This window comes from Castor canadensis, chromosome 2, assembly GCF_047511655.1.
Source record: "Castor canadensis chromosome 2, mCasCan1.hap1v2, whole genome shotgun sequence".
Taxonomy (NCBI): domain Eukaryota; kingdom Metazoa; phylum Chordata; class Mammalia; order Rodentia; family Castoridae; genus Castor; species Castor canadensis.
Window position 1 is genome coordinate 175286783 of NC_133387.1, and position 22064 is coordinate 175308846.

General features: G+C 35.7%; 1 pseudogene; it reads left to right on the forward strand.

Annotated features, from left to right (window-relative positions):
* Positions 1–20483: 20483 nt before the first annotated feature.
* Positions 20484–21045, forward strand: LOC109674786 (olfactory receptor 8D4-like; annotated as a pseudogene).
* The last annotated feature ends 1019 nt before the right edge of the window (positions 21046–22064 follow it).

Sequence of the window (22064 nt, forward strand, 5' to 3'; positions counted from 1 at the left end):
TGTACCAAACTCCTGAGTCAGCAGGATTCACAGAGAGGGCCAGAAGGTGGCATGGGGATGCTGCATCAGTTACCACAGCCTTACATAAAGTTGGTCTCTCTTTGGATTTTAAAATTATTCCTTTGTAGCTTATTTTATTTTTGTTTAATCAAGTAAACAAGAGGGGTTTTCCATGAAAAAATAGTAATTTTAAACATAGATTGGAAAAATAGAGTGGCAAAACATTATCTTGTATTTTTTTGCTTCCTTGTAATAGAAATTAGTTTCAAGTTGAAGGACTATTTTAAACTAAAATGTCTAAATGTGTCATTATAATAGGGATGTATAAATTTGTGTGTGTATGTGTGTATGTGTGTGTATGTGTATGCATGTGCAGTGGATAGTGGGGAAAGAGACCAGTGAATGTGGCAAAATGTTAACTGATAAATCCAGATAAGAATACATACGCGATCATTGTTCTATTCTTGTAACTTTCCTGTAGGTTAACATTGTTCAGAGAGGAGGAATTAATCATCCTGTCTGCTTGTAGGTTATGAATCACAGAGATCAATTAGGAAAATATTACATGAATCAGGTCAAAGTTGAAAGTAACATGGACCAGTATGGATACAGCAAAGGTAGTGAGAAGAGACAGAATTCTGGATATGTCTTGGTGATTGAGACTTGACATTTACAGACAGATTTGTTGTGGATTGCAAGAGAAGTAGCATAATGGGAAAAAAATCATGCCAAAATTTGTTTGCCTTAGAAACTAGAATTATGGCGTTTCAAAAGATAGGGAAAATTGTGGGAGGAGTCGGTTTGGGTGAAGATACATTAAATCTTTGTTTATAGTAATGTCTTCATTACCACAAAAATCCCCTTTTAGAAACATGTGCTGTATATTTTATTTGTATACAAGCACATACTATTGAAAGCCATATTTGTCCAAGAAAAAACATCCTGTAATTCAAGAAGAAAATCAAACAGCACTAAGCAAATAGGAAAGTGAGTGGATCATGGCTGAACAGTCCTGATTATGCTCACATATTCAAAATATATTCTGAAGGAAATATATTATCTAATAACTTTCACATTTAAGGCAAAGTCCTTCTCCTTCTATTCTATTGGGACAAATACTAAGTTACAAAAAAAAAAGGCCAGTGTTGAAAAAGCAAGAAGAGTTAAAGTTGAAATAATGTGTTCTCCTTATAGCATATCAGTTTCTCAGTATGAAAGGAATCAAGAGAAAATCATTATACTGGAATTTCAGAAATCTGGACCAATATACTCCAAAATGGCCCTATAAAGTTTGACAATTTTCTATGTATCTCTGGAATACAGTTTCAGTTGTTCCAGATCTCTTTTTATTTCAAGATTACTCAAAACAAAACAGATTAAGGCCTTCTAGCATATGCATGGATCCTTCATAACACTCACTGCAACTGTAACTGAACAATCAATCTGACAGTGGTTTGGTACTATCTGTCCACTCACCTACAATGTAAGCTCAGTGAAAATATTGCCATGTCCTAGAGCAAAAATTGATGCACAGTTCTTCAAATCATACTTACTGAATGGATAAATAAATGGTCTTCTATGGATAAAAATGTTAAGTAAAAATAAAATGCATATAGAGGATACATGCAGCTAAAGTCTTAGATAGATATATTTAACTCCTCTGGAAAAATTCCTGTCTGGTCTCTGGTTCCTATGGTTTTTATACTTCTTCAAAGGTTTTTCTCTGGCTTTATGTACAACATGTGTAGAGAATCAAATAGGAGTCTGGAAAATAAATAAAAGTTATATAACACAACAATTGAGTTTTGGAAATATTAATCAGTACTCATTAAACACCAACCGTGTAGAAATGAGCTTGTGTCATCGTACAAAATCTCTTGATTAAGGTTCCCCATCTGTCTCTCTTCTGCCTCCTGTCTTGCTCTCTTCCTCTTAGTATATTATTGGGAAATTCAGAATAAGTAGCTTACTCAAGAGATCAGCTAATATTGAAGGACGAGGAGTAGATTCAAACCTAACCCTTGGACTCTATTCTTCAAGCAATTTCACTATTACATTGATTACGAATTGATTATTTTGCACTAATAAAGGATTGGAGGAATACTTATAAAACATTTTATTTTGCTCAATTAAACTACATGAATGTGGTTTCTATTATGTGAATATACACTTTAGAACCACCCATCTCATTTATTAACTAAGCCTGATATAAAAACCCACAAAAATTCTAGAAAAATAATTTATTTCTCTAATAGTGGTAAAGCATATATATTTAGCTCAAACTATCATTTTCTTCTTTTAATTAATTGGATAACTCAAATGCTTATTATTAAGTTGTAAGAAATCATTAAATATTTACTTATTAATTTAGCAGAAGTATGATTTACATATGACAAAGTAGATCCATTTTATTCTTTTTAAATACACTGCTCAGGGATTTTCAACAAATGTGAAAACCTATGTAACCAAATTAAAAGAAAGATATAGAAAATTTTCATCACACCAAAAAGTTTGTACTTATACATTCAAGCCAGTAACTCTCCAAGCTGACCTCCACACAACCTTAAGTAGAATGACTGAGCTTTACTGTAAATAATGATTAATTTTTTTAAATTTCAGGAAATGCATGCAAATGAAATTATATATTATATATGAATTACTACTTTTCTTTTTGATTTACGCTCATCCTTTCATTTTTACCCAAAAAATTTCTTTAGTTTTGATTTTTTTTATTGTTATGCTGGGTTAGAGGTACATTGTGGCATTTACAAAAGTTCTTACAATATATCAAATATATTGTATGTGAATTCATCCCCTCCATCATTCTCCTTTATCCTCCCTTTCCCTCATTCCCAGAATAGCTTCAACAGGTATCGTTTTTCTGTTTTATATATGTGTGTACACAGTATTTTACTATATTCACTCTCCCTCACCCTTTCCCCACCTGTTCCCCCCTTCAACTAGCACCAGCCCTCCCCTACTCCCAGACAGGACCTGTTCAGCCCTCCTGTTCTCTGATTTTGTAAAAGGAAAAAAATAACATTTTTGCTTGTTTAAGATAGCTACACAGGGAGTTTTCCTGTGACATTTCTATGTTTATATGTATTATAACTCAAATTAGTTCATCTCCTCTATTTTTCAACATGTTTAAAAATTCTGTAGCCATCCTTGTATAGGAAATACATCAACCTTCTTTTACCCTTCTTAACTACCTTCTTTTACCATTCCCCTCTCATATGTCACCTCCCGTTAGCACGGCCTGTTTTTTCACAATATTGCTGTATTTTTGTTAGGTCTATATCCCACATATGAGAAAAAATATGCAGCTTTTGCTTTCTGAACCTGGCTAAATTCACTTAAGATTATGTTCTCCAGTTTCATCATTTACTTGCAAGCAACAGAATTTTACTCTTATTTGTGGCTGAATAAAATTTCATTGTATATAAATACCACATTTCCTTAATACATACATCAGTAGAGGGGGATCTAGGCTGTTTCCATAGTTTAGCTATAGTGAATAAAGCTGCAATAAACATGGGTGTGCAGTGCCTTTATTGTAACCTGACATGCATTTTCTTAATGGCACAACATAAACACTTTATCCAAAGCCATAAACTTAAGAAATAGTAACATTAGGATGCAAACCTAGACTTTCTGTGGTCAAGCCCATCAATTCTTCCCACGGAAATCACCACTTTGCTGTTGATATATTTTCAAATAAAGTTCAATATCAGTATTTCATTTTTTTTAGGAACTCTTGGATGTGCCACTACCAATTTTTCTGTTCTTTCTTACTTGATAACATTCTCTCAGTCACAATGGTCTAAACTCCCAAACCTACTCCCCACCTCCAGACTCATTAAAAGTCTACCAGATTTTGTGTCAGCCATTTCCCTTGCTTAGATATTGTAGTCCAGGAACTCACATGCCCACACCTTCTTGATACTGAGATGCCATATTAAGTGTCATCTCTAGAGAAAAGACTTTCATGACCACCTCAGTGGCCTCACAGAGTCATAGCATCCAACTTTCATTCCATCATAGCACGTATCACTACAATACATTTTCTTATTAGTTGATTTTATTTCATGTCATTATTTTTAGTTTGAAACTCCAGAAAAGCAGAGACTTTACTTGTCTTCTAGACGTCTCTTGGTCTCCTGATAACTTGTTTGCACTTTCTTTCTCTGTTACCTTTTAAGAAAGCCTTACATAAGTATGCTGTGTAAATTCTTTCATTATCTGATCTATTATAATCTCTGCAGTCTCCAAAATAGAAAGAAGAGAAAAGTTTCAAGAATGGACTAGCCAATAACACCTAATATACAGAAATTGCCAAGGAAACTATATTTCAAACAATTCTCAGATAATCTGGAAGGGGATTCTATGTGAATTCACAAAATATTCTATAAGGACCAATGAGGGAGATGTGTAGGCTGACTGAATGAAGAATGAGCATGTAAGAAGATACCACATGCTGACTCTAGTGATTGTACAAGAGGGAAGGAAAGACAGGAAGAAATGAAGAGAACAAAATAGAAGAAACCACAAGTTTGGGCTTTATAGACAAGAATGTGTTGGACAGGGTTGGTGGAGAGGTTCAGGCTAGAGCAAGGCCCTGAGTTCAAGCCCCAGTACTGCCGCCTCCCAAAAAACAGCAATAAAAATAGAATGTGTTAAACAGACACAAGAATGCCTTCTCTCTTTCAAAAGGAACAACAGGTACCTTGCTCAACAGAGTCCAGAAACTAAAATATCCCTCATAACACCAGGAATATACATTTTATGAGAAATGATTATAAGTTTCTTCCATTTAAATTACTCAGCAATTCTTCTATTTGGGGTTATTTTGTTTCTTCAATGATAATGAAAATTTTTACAGTCAGCCCTCTAAAAGATTCCTCGTTTTCAGATTTGACCAACTGTGGATGCAAAGTATTTAGAAAGAAAACTTGCAGCTCTACCAAACACATACATACGTTTTCCTTATTATTACATAAACAATATGGCATAACAACTATTTATGTAAAATTTGCATTTTGGGATTACAAGTAATCTAGACAAGATTTAAAAAATATAAGAGGATGGCACATAGGCAATCCACAAACACTATGCTTTTTCTTGTAAGGGACTTGAGCATTTACAGCTTTTGGTATGGGTGAGAGTCCTAGAAATAATTTTCTGTGGTTTCTCTAGGACAATTTTATAACATTTTTAATTATGAAAGGTTATAGTGTTAGTCAGCTTTCCATTACTACAACAAATACCTGATATAATCAACTTGTAAAAATAAAATGTTTATTTAAGCTTAAAGATTTGGAGGTTTCAGTCCATGATCAGTTGGTCAAATTGCCTTGTGCCAAAAGGAAGACAGCCCATCATGGCAGCAAGTGCATAAAGGAGCAAAGCTGATCACATCTCTAGGGAGTGAAAAAGGGAAGAGGACAGGGTCCCACATCTCCTCTAAGGACACAATCCCGAAGACTTGAAGACCTTTCACTAAGGTCTACCTCTTAAGGTTACTACCACCTCAATGGAACCCAAGTTGGTGGACAAGGTTTCAACTCATCATCCTTTGAGGGGCATTCCAGGTCCAAATTATAAAAAAAAAAAAATTACTTCAATTCATCCTCGCATGTATCTTCTGTCAATATATTTGTCTGTCTGTATATGATTACTATTTGACAGTTGACATTTTACCTTCTGATAACTTTTCACATGAGTATGTATGTGTGTGTTCGCTTAAATGTGGGAACACTTATTGTTCTTTTGGTGCCATTAAAAAGAAGCAAAATATTTTGCATAGGAAGCAATAGGAAAGATGCATTGATGGCAGCTCAGCAATTGGCTAGACTCCACCCTGATAGAGAGGTCTAGGATATGAAAGAGTAACTTATTTGAAAGATTTTCCCATAGTATGAGAACACTGGGGCACTTTGGTAATACAGGATTGCATAGGAAACTACTTCCCCAGGATTTATTTCAACTATGTTCAACCACCTGGAACTCATATTCCAATGCAGCTATGGTTCAAGGGGTCCTGGCTACCACTTGAGCTGGTAGAAGACCTTGGCATTATCCATGTGATGCTGAGTTTGTAGGTATGAAAAACACAAGAGTTACATTACAGGTCATTGAGAACTCCACCTAGATTTCAAAGGATACTGTGTCACACATACACAAATTTCCAAGCAATGTGTGACAGGGTCAGAATGCCTACAGGCAGACCCTGAGAAGGCAAAGTATGAAGCTATGAAAGTGAAGCCTAAGCTATAAAGGAAACCCCAGGAGGTTCAAGAGGTCAAGAATGTGGAACATCTGCTGAGAAAAATTTCAAACACTGTGTGGAGCTAGCCAGAGAGAAAAACCACAGGGCCAGAGAGGAAGGCCATAAAAATACATCTGCCCAACTGCTTTGGAGCTCACACCATGCTACCATGTACCATGGCTGCCAAACATGAAGCTACAGAATTTAATATTTACCCTGTTGGCCTTAGTTCTTTCTTTAGCCTGATTCCTCCTTTTTTCCCCCTCTTCCTTGTTTGCTCTATGATAAACAACTCAATGCACACACAAAGTCTGATACTAGCCCTCAAATCATGTCCTTAACTCCTGATAAAACATTGATGTTTCCAGCATGGAAAATTGTAGCACTCGGACATGAAGCTTCTGCTTCAACTGCAGGTTCTGAATGACTACTTCAGACTCCAGTGTGATCTCCAGAGGTACAAAACTAATGGACAGCCTGAACCTCTTCAGATATTTTCCAGACAACTTTATGATGTATTGACTTTCTTCTTCATGACTGTATACCTTGTAATTGTATTTCCCTAAAATAAACTCAAATAATAAACTCAGCTTATTATTGACAAACATTAAACTGTTTCATTTGATGATTACATTTTTACTTTCTTTTGTAACACCAGTTATAAAACAATTACCAATCATGGAAAATATCATTCTTACTTTCTATGATTTTTTCCTGTTCTTAATTTCATATCCTATTTCCTACTGGAAATGTCCTGACACAATTATTCCACTATGACTAAATTTGTCCTTGAGGGACTACCCACCCAACCAGAACTCTAACTGCCCCCTTCCTCCTGTTTCTAGAGACCTACAGGGTCATTGTAGTGTGAAACCTAGTCATGATTCTCCTAATCCAAGCTCTAGGCTCCTATCTAGTTTTTTTCTCAATATTTTGCCATTCTTGGATCTCTTTTATTCCTCAGCTTTAATCCCCAAACTCCTGGGAAACTTTATATGGGAGCAAGATGTCATCTCCTATTCTGGATGTATGACACAGCTCTTTTTGTTTTGTACATTTGCTGAGTGCTACATGCTGGCAGCCATGGCAAAGGATAGACAGGGAGCTATCTGCAACCCCTTGCTCTACAATGTCACCATGTCCCCAAAGGTATAGTGTTGACTGGTGGTGGGCATCTATATTATGGCAATTTTTGGAGGTTTGGCCCACACTACATCCATGATCAGGTTTTCCTTCCACAGGGATCATTCTATAGTCATTCACCATTACTTTTGTAATATACTTCTTCTCCTAAAGCTGTCCTGCTCCAGTACCTACCTCAACTAGCCTCTACTGATACTTGTAAGTAGATTCAATTCATTGGCAACAACTGTGCCCAGCACCATCTCTAACGCCTCTATATTCACAAACACTCTTCAAATACCCTCAGCTGAGGGCATGTCCAAAGCCTTTGGTACCTGCAGTTCTCACTTCACAGTGGCTGGGGTCTCCTAAGGATCCATGTATTTCAAGCCAGCTTCTACCAGCAACAGTGTCTAGAAGAAAGTTCCTCTATACCACAGTGATTGCCATGCTGGATGTCTTGATCTACCACATGAGGAACAAGGATGTGAAGAAATGCTGAGTTAAGTCATGAGACAGAGGCATGGCCTACTCCAGCATTAGTGGCCAGAACCACTAAATGCCATGGTGATCATTTGTCCCTCTTTTTCTTAAAACTAACTTGCCTTTCTGTTTCTTAAAATTAACATCTGATTCTCACTTCTTCTACAGCTGCTAATGTTACTCCTTTTACTGAAGTTTTGATGTGATTCACCTGGTCCTTCATAAGCCTTAGACATGTTTATTTAACTCATCCAAGTTAAATTTGCATGGTCCTATTGAGAAACACTGGTGTAGATTTTTCCCTGTTAGTTGGGACAAATTGACACCTTCTTCTGTCTGTCTCATGTAAGTATCTATATAACACAAAAGGTAAGTCTGTCAGACTAGGATGTGATACAAAATAATCCTAACACTTGACTAGGGAACAATTTTGAAAAATCAGTGTTTACTTCCCTAATTTGAAGCCTCCTACATAGGCCCTCATCCTTTTTGCTTCTGCTGTGTACCTTTCTCTTGAAAAGTACAATTCTAAAGTTAACCAACTTTTACAAAAATTTAAAAATGAAATCATTAAAATAAAAACAACTAGCACATCACAAGCCAATGAGGCTATTTTAAAAGGAAGATTTACCCTGCAAAAACACACGGACAACTGGCAATGTCACCTTTTGAGAAGTTCAATTTCATAAGTGGTAAATTTCCATTGGAAATATCAGGATTCTGAGATTGCAGATGTGTTCCTAGAGGGCAGACCTAACTAGTTTTTTTCTTTTTTGCCCTTTTTTGTCCTTTTATTTTTTTATTGTAAAATTTTTTATTAGGATATATTTGTTATACAGGGGGGATACATAGTGACAGTTCCCATTAGGCTTATATTGTACGTTAGTTAAATCACCACATTCTGTCTCTCCCTCAACTCCCTCCCCACCCCTCTGAAAGCAATTACAAGAGGTATCATTGTTTTATTTAATATAATTTTATGAAGTCCATCAACCACTACCCTCACCTTAATCTCCTTCACTAACCTTCCCCATCCTACTAGTTTCTCTTAGACACACACTGTACCTATTCTACAGTCTTGTCTTTCATTATCAATATTTAAGTTGATATTTAAAGGGGTTTCTCTGTGTATCCCTGCTGTGGATATTATTTTGGTCCATTCAATCCTTTCCATTACTCTCCCTTACCCCTTTACTTCCCACCCCTCACTTTTCAACAACTTTCAGTAGACATCCTTATATCCTCTACCTTCACAGATGTTATGTTTCACAATATTACTGATGCTCTATCATTTTCTTTTCATTTCCCTCTTTTCCACACACCATTTCCTCCTATTCTATTTCCAGACTGTAGTTCTGTCTATGATGGATTTCTTGCAGGGATGACTGACAAAAGCAGTTACTAATAGTCCTGAAAAATCTCATCCAGTCCAAATACAGTTTCCTGATGTTCCTCTTCCACACTGACATAAGAAAGGGAAACTGCCTATGGAGGAACTTATAGAGTAACATCTCTACCCATTCATATTGTCCAGTTGTCAATATTCCCTGTAAAAACAAGAGCGACTATTTTAAAACCGTGTTTGCTATAAGAAAATGGCCAAGCTTAGCTCCTATATGTTCTCATTTCTTTCTTCTTTCATTCTACTTCTGTTTTATTTTCTGACAGTTTTATTGAGGAATAATAGACAGGCAATAAAATGCAAACTATGCATATTCAAGTATGCAATTAAGTAAGTGTTGCCATAAGTATACACTCATGAAGCCTGTCAGATCTATCCATCATCTTTAAGTGTTCCCTTGGACTCCTTCCTCCTTACAACTCATAATTTTTATCACTGGAGGTTAGTTTTCATTTTCAACAATTTTTTGCTAAATAAATTATACAGAAATTACTCATTTGTATGGGGCTTGTTTTACTCACCATAATTGAGTTTCACCTATGGTGTGGCATGTAACAATAGGCCTTTGCTTTGTATTGCTCTAATAATGTTCCATTGTATGAACATGCTATTCTTTTTACAGTACGACTTTTGGAGAGCAAAAGTTCATAATTTTTGTTATTTATTCATTTATTCATATGTGCATACATTGCTTAGCATTTTTGCTAGTTTGAGATAAAGATAGGTATACAGAGAGATTCCTAGCATTGCTTCCATGCACATGTATATTACAACCTGAACTGGTTTATCTCTACCAGACCTCTTCACTACTTCCCAGCCACCTTCCCATAGTGGCCTCTGTCAGTTTAAGATTATTTTTTTTTGATGGGCACATCAAACAATTTCGAGTTTTGGGTTTCCTATCTTCCCCTATTCCTCCTGTATTCATTCTCCCCTTAGCGTGTGATCCATGTCCAATAATATTACTGCATTTGTTTTAAGTCTAAAGTCTGCATATGAGGGAGAACATACAATTTTTGGCCCTCTGAACCTGGCTAATTTTGCTGAAGATAATGTTCTACAGTTCCATCCATTTATTTGCAAATGACAAAATTTCTTTCTTTTTGTGGCTGAGTAAAGTTCAACTGTGTATAAATACCACATTATCTTAATCCATTCATCAGTAGTGGGGCATCTTGGCTGTTTCCATAAGTTGGCTATTGTGAATAGGGCTGCAAGAAACATGGGTGTGCAGGTACTTTTGGAATAACTTGAGTCACATTCTTTTGGGTATATCCCTAGGAGTGGTATTGCTGGATCATATGGCAGATCTATTTTTCTTTTTTAAAAGCCTCTATATTGTTTTCCAAAGTGGTTGTTCTAGCTTACATTCCCACCAGCAGTGTATGGGGGTTCCTTTTTCCCACATCTGCTCCAACATTTGTTGTTGGTGGTGTTTTTGATGATAGCTGTGGTAACAGGAGTGAGGTGGAATCTTTGTGTGGTTTTGATTTGCATTTCCTTTTTAGCCAGGGATAGTTAGCATTTTTTATGTGTATTTTGGCCATTTGGATTTCTTCCTTTGAAAAAGTTCTGTTTAGTTCAGTTGCCCACTTCTTTATTGGTTCTTTGATTTTGGGGGAGTTTAGTTTTTGGAGCTCCCTGTATACTCTGGTTATCAGCCCTTTGTCTGATGTAAAGCCAGCAAATATTTTCTCCCACTCTGTGGGTGTCTCTTCAGTTTGGAGACCATTTCTTTTTTGTCCAGAAGGTTTTTCTTAATTTCATGTAGTCCTATTTGTCTATCCTTTCTCTTAGTTGCTGGGAAGCTGGAGTTCTATTGAGGAAGTCCTTGCCTATACCTATTGCTTCCATAGTATTCCCTGCTCTTTCTAGTAATAACTTCAGAGTTTTGGGTCTTATATTAAGGTCCTTAATCCACTTTGAGTTGATACTTGTACAGGGTGATAGAAACTAATTTCAGTTTTCTGCAGGCAGATAGTCACTTTTCCCAGCAACATTTGTTGAAGAGGATATCTATTCTCCATCGTATGTTTTTGGCACCTTTGTCAAAAATAAGGTGGGCATAGCTGTGTGGATTCATACCCGTGTCCTCTATTCTGTTTCACTGATCTTCATATCTGTTTTTGTGCCAGTACTATGCTGTTTTTATTGCTATGGCACTTAATATAGTTTGAAGTCAGGTATTGTGGTACCTCCATCATTGCTCTTTTTTCTGAGTATTGCCTTGGCTATTCATGGTCTCTTGTGTTTCCAAATGAACGTTAGGGTAGATTTTTCAATGTCTGTGATGAATGTCATTGGGATTTTTATGGAATTGCATTGAACATATAGATTACTTTTCATAGTATAGCAATTTTTACTATGTTGATTCTACCAATCTGTGAGCACAGGAGCTCTTTCCACCTTCGTAGTCTTCCTTGATGTCTATCTTCAGAGGTTTGTAGTTCTTATAGTGGTCATTCACATCCTTTGTTAAGTGTACTCTTAAGTATGAGATTTTTCTGAGGCTACTGTAAATGGAATTGTTTTTATATATTCTTTCTCGATTTGTTCATTGTTGGTGTATAGAAAAAGTAGTGATTTTTGTTAGTTGATTTTGTATCCTGCCACATTGAAGCTGTTTATGGTGTCTAGGAGTTGGGTAGAATTTTTTGGGTCTTTGATGTATAGGATCATGTCATCTGCATATAGGGATACTTTGACAGTAGAACAACACATTGTTCAATGATCAGTGGGTCATTGATGAAATAAAAGAGGAAATTAAAAGGTTCCTGGAAGTTTGAAAATGTAAACGCAAACTACCAGAACCTATGGGACACAGCAAAGGCTTTCCTAAGAGCCATGAGAGCATATATTAAAAGGACAGAAAGATCTCAAATAAATGACTTAATGCTACATCTCAAACTCCTAGAAAATAAGAACAATCAAAACCCAAGAATAGCAGGAGGAGAGAAATAATAAAAATAAGGGCCTAAGTTAACAAAATAGAGAATAAAAATTTCATTCAAAAAGTCAACAAAATAAAAAGCTGGTTCTTTGAAAAAATAAACAAGATTGACAGACCCATGGCAAATCTGACTAAAATGAGGAGGGAAAGACACAAATAAGTAAAATCAGAAAAGCAAAAGGGGAGATTAAAAACAAACACCAGGGAAATGAAGGGAATCATCAAAGACTACTTTGAGAACCTATATTCCAATAAATTTGAAAATCTTGAAGTAATGGGCAAATTTCTAGATACTTTTGACCATCCAAACCAAGAGGATATTAACCACCTAAACAGATCAATAACATGAAATGAAATTGAAACAGCAATAGTCTACCAAAAAAGAAAATTCCAGGACCTGATGGATTCTCTGATGAATTCTATCAGTCCTTTAAAGAAGAACGAATACCAACTCTCCTTAAACTTTTCCACAAAATAGAAAGAGAAGGAATACTGCCTAACTCATTCTATGAAGCCCGAATTATACTCATCCCAAAACCAGACAAAGATATATTCAAAAAGAAGAACTACAGGCCAATCTCCTTTATGAACATTGATGCAAAAATCCTCAATAAAATAATGGCAAACTGAATCCAACAACATATCAGAAAGATCATTCACTATGACCAAGTCGGCTTCATTCCAGGGATGCAGGGGTGGTTCAACATATGCAAATCTATAAATGTAATATAGCACATTAATAGAAGCAAAGGCAAAAACCACTTGATCATCTCAATAGATGCAGAAAAAGCCTTTGATAAGATTCAACACTACTTCATGATAAAAGTTCTAAGGAAACTAGAAAAAGAAGGAATGTACCTCAACATTATAAAGGCTATGTATGACAAACCTATAGCCAACATCATACTTAATGGAGAAAAACTGAAACCATTTCCCCTAAAATCAAGAATGACACAAGGGTGCCCACTATCCCTACTCCTATTCAACATAGTACTGGAATTCCTAGCCAGAGCAATAAGGCAAGAAAGAGCAATAAAAAGAATACAAATAGGTAAAGAAACTGTCAAAGTATCCCTATTTGCAGATGACATGATCCTATACATCACAATTTTAATAAAGTCTAATTTGCCAATATATTCACTTTTATGGGTTATGCCTTTAAAGTTGTATCAAAGACAACTTTTCTTAAAACAAAGATAAAAAAAATTGTGACATAAACCAAGTACACAAAATTTTTCTTAAATTTTTTCTTCTAGAAGTTTCACAAGTTCAGTTTTGATCACTTTATGTATGTTGTGCAGGATATATCAAAGTTCATTTTTGTGTAATTTTGTTTCAACACATTTTGTTGAGAGGGCTATCTTCTGTTTACTGCATGCTTTTACACTACTTAGAAAAAAGAACACAACAAGGGGATTGAACTTTGATCACAAGATAAAAGCAAGTGCACACAAGGGAGATATGAGGATAGGTAAGACACCTAAAAAATTAGCTAGTATTTGTTGCCCTCAATGCAGAGACACTAAAGCAGATACCTTAAAAGCAACTGAGGCCAATAGGAGAAGGGGACCAGGAACTACAGAAAAGGTTAGATCAAAAAGAATTAACCTAGAAGGTAACACACATGCACAGGAAATTAATGTGAGTCAACTCCCTGTATAGTTATCACTATCTCAACTAGCAAAAACTCTTGTTCCTTCCTATTATTGCTTATACTCTCTCTTCAACAAAATTAGAGATAAGGGCAAAATAGTTTCAGCTGGGTATCGAGGGTGTGTGGGGGGAGAGGGAGGAGACAGAGTGGGTGGTAAGGGTGGGGATGGGGGCGGGGGGAGAAATGACCCAAGCATTGTATGCATATATGAATAATAAAAAAATAAAAATTAAAAAAAAGTTATCCATTTTTATTGGGGAGACTTATGCATTCCCATAGGAAGAAAATCCATTGCCAGTAGAAGAAAGCACATTCCTAAGCATGCTGAGTTTGAGATCATGCTTTGTCATACATGGCATGTTTAAAGATGGTGAACAAAAGCCTGGTGTGGTGCTACATATCTGTAATTCCAGGGACTCGGGAGACTGAGACAAGAGACTTCCATTTTAGGGCAGCCTGGGCAACAGAGACCTTATCTCCAAAACAAATAAAAATAATGGATAGAAACACTTTCAGGGTGGAAACTTAGATTTATAATGATATTGCCATGAAAAAAGTTTATTCTGGGTCACCTAGAAAAAAGATTGGACCGCTTCAGCTACTTTAAACTGCCTCTGGAGGGCCTCAGCTGAAAGAAACAATACAAAACAAACAAACAAACAAACTTGAAGAACTGACAGCAGTCATTTTAAAACAAAGCAGTTTCCCCACAAGCCCCCACAAGCACAGGCTCTTCACCTTAAAAGTTCCTGCCTAGTAGATATCACATTGATTAAATATGTCTTATAGTAAATGAATAGCCAATGTCAAAGAAGATGGATAATGTGATAAAAAATAAAACAGTGCAATAGGTAATGGAAATGAAGAATGCCTTCCAGATTTGTTCCATTTGTCAATAATCTCAGTTAACTTTAAAGTTAACTTTGGACAGAAGTGGACTTATAAGGGCAAAAAAATCTTGTAGCCTGCCATGTACATCTTGGAATACAGGGAAAGTATACCAGTAATCTCTGCATTGTACTCTTAATGCTGAACAGAACTGTCTCTGTCAGCAACGGTCAACTATTATACAACAGGCTGCCTATTTTGTTATTTTTGTATGACCTTCAGAGATTTGCCCACATGTGAATGGCTTGTCACATTTCATTAGTGCTTTGGAATACTCTAGTACAGTATCACCAAACATGTGACTACACCGTAAATACGTTCCCTTTAGAAGACATAAAACATCTCCAATGTTTCACTCATTAGTAACTCACTACAGTAGAGTCTCTGTCTTCTATTTATATCAAATGATCCTATATGCTAACATATAAGAAACCAGACCACTACAGACTCATGATTGCATAAATCTTAATCAAATTATCAAAACTCCATTATGGCTTTCCACTGCTTCTGCAACTAAGGATAAACTAGATGGATAAAATGAACCAGAATCTTGAGGGTTTCACAGATGTGGGGTTTTTTAATCTAATATGTATGCACTTTTGTTTATTTTGATAGTGTGGATATTCTAAAGATAAATTCCTGATATAAAAATATTTTATTGATGATTGCTTTGAATAAGGGTAGACAATCCACTCTGAAGAAAAACTCTTCTATTTTATGAAGGAGGAGGACAAGATATCTTCTTGTCTATCAGCTTTCCTACAACATGAGAACAATTGAATGATTCTGTAAATTTCTTAAAATCTATTTTAATTGATACATAGAAATAATAAAATTGTACATATTAATGGGGTACCTTGTTAATTTTTGGTACATGTATACATTGTGTAATGTTTAACTTGGGTTAAACATATCTTTTCAAATATTTACTATTTAATATTTATGGCAACTTTCAAAATCCTTGATTCTAGGTTTGTGAAATATATAGAGCCTTACTGTTAATCATCCTACAGTGTGATTGCACACTAGAACCTTTTGTTCTTATCTACCTGTAACTTAGTGCCCATTGAGAGAACTTTCCTCAGTAATAATGGCTATTCCCAAAAAATCTAAAAAAAAACACAATCTAGCAAGAATGTAGAAAAAAAGGAACTCTTACACACTGTGAGTGGAAATGTAAATTAGTGCAGTTATTATGAAAAACATTATGGAAGTTCCTTGAAATTTTAAAACTAAACTACCCTATGATCCAGCAATGCTATGATTTTGCTCTTTTGTATAGTTTTTCACTCATTATATTAAAAGGTTCAAAATGCAGTATAACTTCATATGATAAACAGAAATTCTGTGAATTTGAAGTACACCCTAAAACACACGATCTGTAATAAACTCCATATTATTCATATTCTGCATGTGAATTATTAATATTATATGATTGGGGCATGCCTTTCTTCTTTGTATGTGTAGCCCTCATTACACAACTACATAATCTGGGTTAGGTACGTTCTACATGTATGTTATAAAACCTCTAAGAACTGAAGGTCTCGGATGAAATTGCATCTATATTAACTATTCAGTGGACTGTTGACCTCAGTTGATTAGAATATCGTGACTGTAGAGAGATGGAGGGTTGCAGGTCAAAGCAAAATTATCTTTGGCTACCTTGAGCATTTTAGTAGCCATTTCTATATGACCTAATATCCAAATCATTATTAGGCAAAATTATTGGAAAGTATTGTTATGCTTAACATACCTCTAGCTCCAACAACCTTAAAGCTAAGAAAGATGGAAGATATTTGAGAAGAAAAAGCATGTATAGTGAACATGTAGAAAGTCATTTTTCCTGTCACAATCACCTAGTCAGTAAAGTATAGCAACTATTTTCACAGCATTTATGTTGTAAGTAATCAAGGGATGATTTAAAGTAAACAAGAGAAGACAAATAGTTCATATGCAAATATAACATATTTTTCTGTGGGTATATTTTCTGGCTCTATATATGATTACTGACTGACATTTGGTATTTTACTTAATGACAGCTTTTGTACGTGTGTATGTGTGTGTGTGTGTGTGTATGTGTGTATGTGTGTGTGTGCGTGTACAAGCAGTCGAATGTGGTATGGCTTTTTTGCTCCTTAATTTCCTTTTTAGAGTTAGTAAATGTCTTTGAATAGATATAGATTGCTTTCATAAAAATAATGTCACCACAAAAAATTAAGAATTGATAAATTTGACCATAGGAAATAAAGTGCTGTATAGTAGCCTTCTATGCAGTATACTAGGAATTTAGACAACAGAGAAAAGGACAGTTCCTCTTCCCTTCATTGATTTTAAATCTTAGTTTTCATTCTACTTTTGTTTTTGTATTTTTGTAGGTTTGGGCAGTAATTGGTATTTATGTTGTTATTTAGATTGTTTAACTAGGAAATTGGTTGCTTTAGATGATGCAATAGATACAAGACTTGGCATGATCAGCTCAGGAAGGCAAATCACATCTGGAGCCACAGCACAGATTGTGCAGCAATAAGCCCCAGAGGTCTAATCATGTCCTCAGTAGCAACCGATCCAAGAAGCAGAAGCACAAACTAAGAGGCAATCAGACGGGCAGCTAAATTACAATTCTGCAGCAGTCATCCAGGAATCTTAAATATCACTTCTGGAGATCCAATCACAACACTGCCTCATCCATTCAGGAAGTCACCCAACAGCAATAGTAATAACTACAGCGGGAGGTTTATCCACAATCATCACTCTGGGACAACCAGAAAGAACAACCATCACAACTCTGCAGCAGTAGGTTCAGGACAACCAAGATCTGCCCAATGACTGTCATTTTGTTTATGTTATTGTTGTTTGTTTTGTTTTGCTTTTCATAAGACCCCAGTTCAATTCCCAACCAGTTTGAAAGCCAAAAATTTTCTCAGTAATATTTAAAGTTTCCTACTTTCAGTCCATTACCGACAACATGGTGTCTTCCATTTTTTCTGAGTTTTGTGATTTTACAGTTTGATTTTAGATCTGTAATTTGAGTTTATTTTTGTGAAAGATGTCTTATCTGTGTCTAGATTAATTATTTTGTATGAGGTATCCAATTGCTCCAGCACCATTTATTGGAAACATTATTCTTTCCCCATTGAGTTGTTCTCATTCCGTTATCAAAAATGAGTTGATTCTATTTGTGTGTGTCTATTTCTCAGCTCTTTTTTGTTTGGTGGGACTAGGGTTTGAACTCAGGGCTTCATGCTTGAAAACCAGGCTCTCTACCACTTGAGATACACCTCCAGGCCATTTTGCTCTGGATATTTTGGAGATGGGGTCTTGTGAAGTATTTGTGTTGGTTGGCCTGGAACAAGGATAATTGTGATCTCAAGCCTCCCATGTTGCTAGAGTTAGGATTACATGCATGAGCTACTGGTGCCCAACTATTTTTCAGCTAAATGTTGCATTTATATGATTTTCTTTACTTTAGCCAATACCACACATTCATCATCTCTGTAACTTCATAGTAACCTTGAACTCAGATAGTGACAGTCCTCTCATTGTTCATGTCCTTCAGTATTGACTTGGCTACATACAATATATGCGTAATATATCCTAAAGCTTTCTGTAGAAATAGAGAATACTACTGTCTTATTGGAACCACAAGACACCTATTGTAACACAACTTTGGTCATCATTGTTACAACTAGTATACTAATTCATATTCTAGTACAATGAACCTCAATGGACCTTAATTATAAGAAAGGAATTCAAACATAAAATCCACAGTTAGTATGCTCTGTTTTTAAAGGTCAGAGAAGATGGAAGAAACCTTAGCTCATTGAGTCCAGTGAGAAACTCCTCACTTAATTGTTGCACATCTGTTTTATGGTAATCTTATAATATTCCAAGATGGGATCCATTTCCATATGTTGCATAAGTTTTTTTCCTTCCTAAAGCACAGTAAAAAATTTAAATCTACAAAACTTAAATTTCAAATTTAACTAATTTATTCTGTGTGTCATTATTCTAAGTTCAAATGTAACATTAATTTTGTTTCTTCTCAGAGTATTTCACCTCTGAGAGTATTCTCTGAATCTTGTTGTCTTCAGAGAATACTCATCCATCTTCTTAGAGGACAAACACCTTACTTAGAATACCCTCACCCAGTGTAGTTAAGTCTTAGAGTGTTAATAGACCTTAAACATGCTCAGTTCAAATCCATCCTTTTGTTCAGGAATAAAGGTAAAGTGATTTTTGCCAAATTCACAGTGAATTAGTGACACAGTTGCAGCATGAAGAAAGCCTTAGAGATAGTGAGAAGGGTATTTATTTCTTCTTCATTTCAGACAAGATCGGGCGCGTTCAGGGTGGTATGGCCATAGACTCTTCTTCATTTCAGATAGTTTCCATTGGTTTTTTAATGCTAATAAATCACACCCTAAACAAACGTAGCAAGGTAGTAAGGTAGTATTTGCCATCTATGTGAACTTACCTCATGTAACAGGAGAAAACACATCAATCAAATAGGAACAAGAAATCTTCTGTTACTTACAGAGATGAGGTAAGTGCACACCATTTCCCAAAAAGAGGCATTTCTCTTAAGAACTCACTACAGAATAGAATTTTTGAAGGCTGATTACAAACTTACATTCCAATAAAATTAGTTGACTCAAAACATATGCCTATTTGTTAACGTAATGTAATTCAAGTTGGAGGAAACAAGTATTTTGTTCCCAGTGTTGTGCAGTGGGTGGAATGATGGGAAAAGATTTCTTTTTCCTTTTTTCCTTATTTCATTGATATTCAAAAAAGCACCCACAATATATGAGAATGTGTGTGTATATATATACATTTAGAAATAAAGCTATGTAATGAAGTACTCACTCATTTGAATCCCAGAGCTCAAGAATGAAGTTGAAACCTCCTTGACTTGGAGCATTGAGGCCCTTGTGCTTCCATCTGTGACTTTGAACCTGACTCTAAATATGCATTCTCTCCCCAGTTATTATTTTTTTCTTTTTTTCATGGTAAACAACAACCACTGCACATTCAAGGCCTGCACTAGCCCTAAAATCATTTTTCTAGTTCTTAATAAAATCTTGATGTTACCAGTCTTGATATTGGCTGTAATTTCTGAATAACTTCCAGACAAAATGTGATCTTTGAGTACACAAATGTGAAAACATCCTTGACTTTTCCAAGTATTTTTGAAATATATTGTATTTTTCCATTAATGTATGCCTTGTAATGGTCTTTGACTTGAAGAATCTCAATTCCAACGTGGAACATAAACTCACTAGCTTATTACTGACCACAATTGAACTGTCTTTGTTTTCATTTGATGGTCAGGTTTTATTTTCTTCTGTCACACCAGTTATAAAACAATTACCAATAATGCAAACTATCATTCTTACTTTCTATGATTTTTCCTTTTCTTAGTTTCATATTCTGTTTTCTTAGGAAATGACCCATCACAATTATTCCACCATGACTGAATTTGTCCTCAAGGGATTAACCCCCCAACCAGAACTCCAACTGCTTCTCTTCCTCCTGTTTCTGGACATCTACAGGATCACTATAGTAGGAAACCTGGGTATGATCCTCCTAATCACTTTCAGTTTTTATTTGCTCCAGTCTCCCATGAACTTTTTTCTCAGTAATCTGTTATTCTTAGATCTCTTCTATTCCTCAATTGTAACCCCAAACTCCTGGGGAACTTTAGATGGAGTGAAATGTTACATCCTACTCTTGATGTGTGGCAAATCTATTTTTCTTTTGTGCTTTTGCTTTTGCTGAGTGCTATATGCTGGCAGCCGTGGCATATGATAGATATACATCTATCTGTATCCCTTTGCTCTACAATGTCATCATATCCCCAAAGATATGCTGTGTACTGGTGATATATCATGGCAATTTTTGGAGCTATGACTCACTCTACATGCATGATCAGGCTTTACTTCTGTGGAGACAATGTCATCCATCATTACTTTTGTGACATACTTCCTGTCCTAAAGCTGTCCTGTTCTAGCACCCACCTCAATGAGCTTCTGGTGATACTTGTAGGTGGATTCAATGTGTTGGCAACAGCTGTGCCCATCACCATCTCTTATGCTTTCATATTTACCAACATTTTTGGAATACCCTCAGCTAAGGGCAGATCCAAAGCCTTTGGTACCTGTGGCTCTCACTTCCTAGCAGTTGGATTCATAGTATTGATGTATTTCAAGCCAGCTTCTAGCAGCAACACGATTCAGGAGGTAGCCTCTGTGCTTTACACCTCAGTGATCCCCTACTGAATCTCTTGATTTATAGCCTGAAGAACAAGGATGTGAAGAAGGTGCTGAGCAAAGTCATGATGAAGAGCCATGGCCCACTACAAGATTAGTGGCTAAAACCATGAAAAGTCATGGTGATCATTTGTCCTTTTCTTGTTCTACCTAATTTCCCTTTCTGTTTCCTAAAATTAACATCCCATTCTCATTTCCTCTACCACAGCTACTAAATTTTTATCCCCCCACCCCTTTTTTGACCACTTTTTCAAGCATTTACATGCCCATGCTCAAGGATTCACCCTTGAGAAAACTATCCCAAGGTATGATTCACTGGGTCATTGGTAACTTAGACATTTTTATTTCAAAAAACCCATTTGAGTTAAATTTGCATGTTCCTTCTTCCTTCCCTACCTAGACAAAGTAGATTAGTTTTTTATCAATAGTTGGGATAAATTGGCATTCATCTCCTTCTGTCTCACATAACTAGCTATATAATGAAAAAGATAAGTCCTATCAGATTGTCATGTTACACAAAATAATATTCTTAACATTTGACAATGGGCAAGTCTAAAAAAAATTACTGAATCCTTAGCTAATTTGAAGCCCTCTTCATAGGACCTCCTCCTTTTCTACACTATTATGTAGATTTCTATTGAAAAAGATAATTCTCAAACAATAAATGATTACAAAATTTAGAGAGAAATTAACAGCAAAATAACTACAACATGGTAGGCCAATGAAGGTATTTTTGAAAGATTTATTTCACCAAAACGCAGACAATGGACAATTCCATCTTTCAAAAGTTCAATTTTGTAAGTGGCTCTTTTTTTGCCTAGAAAAACTCAGGACACTGAGGTCAAGGACAGGTTCCTAGGTGGCAGTCCTAAGTAATTCTCTTTTGTGATCCATTTCCTCCCATTCCATCTCCAGACTATAGTCTTCAGTCAAGTGGGGCATTTGTTACAGAGATGACTTACAGAGTACTCATTATATTTTTTGTGATGTTCCTCTTCCAAACTTCAATGTGAGAAAGGGAAACTCCA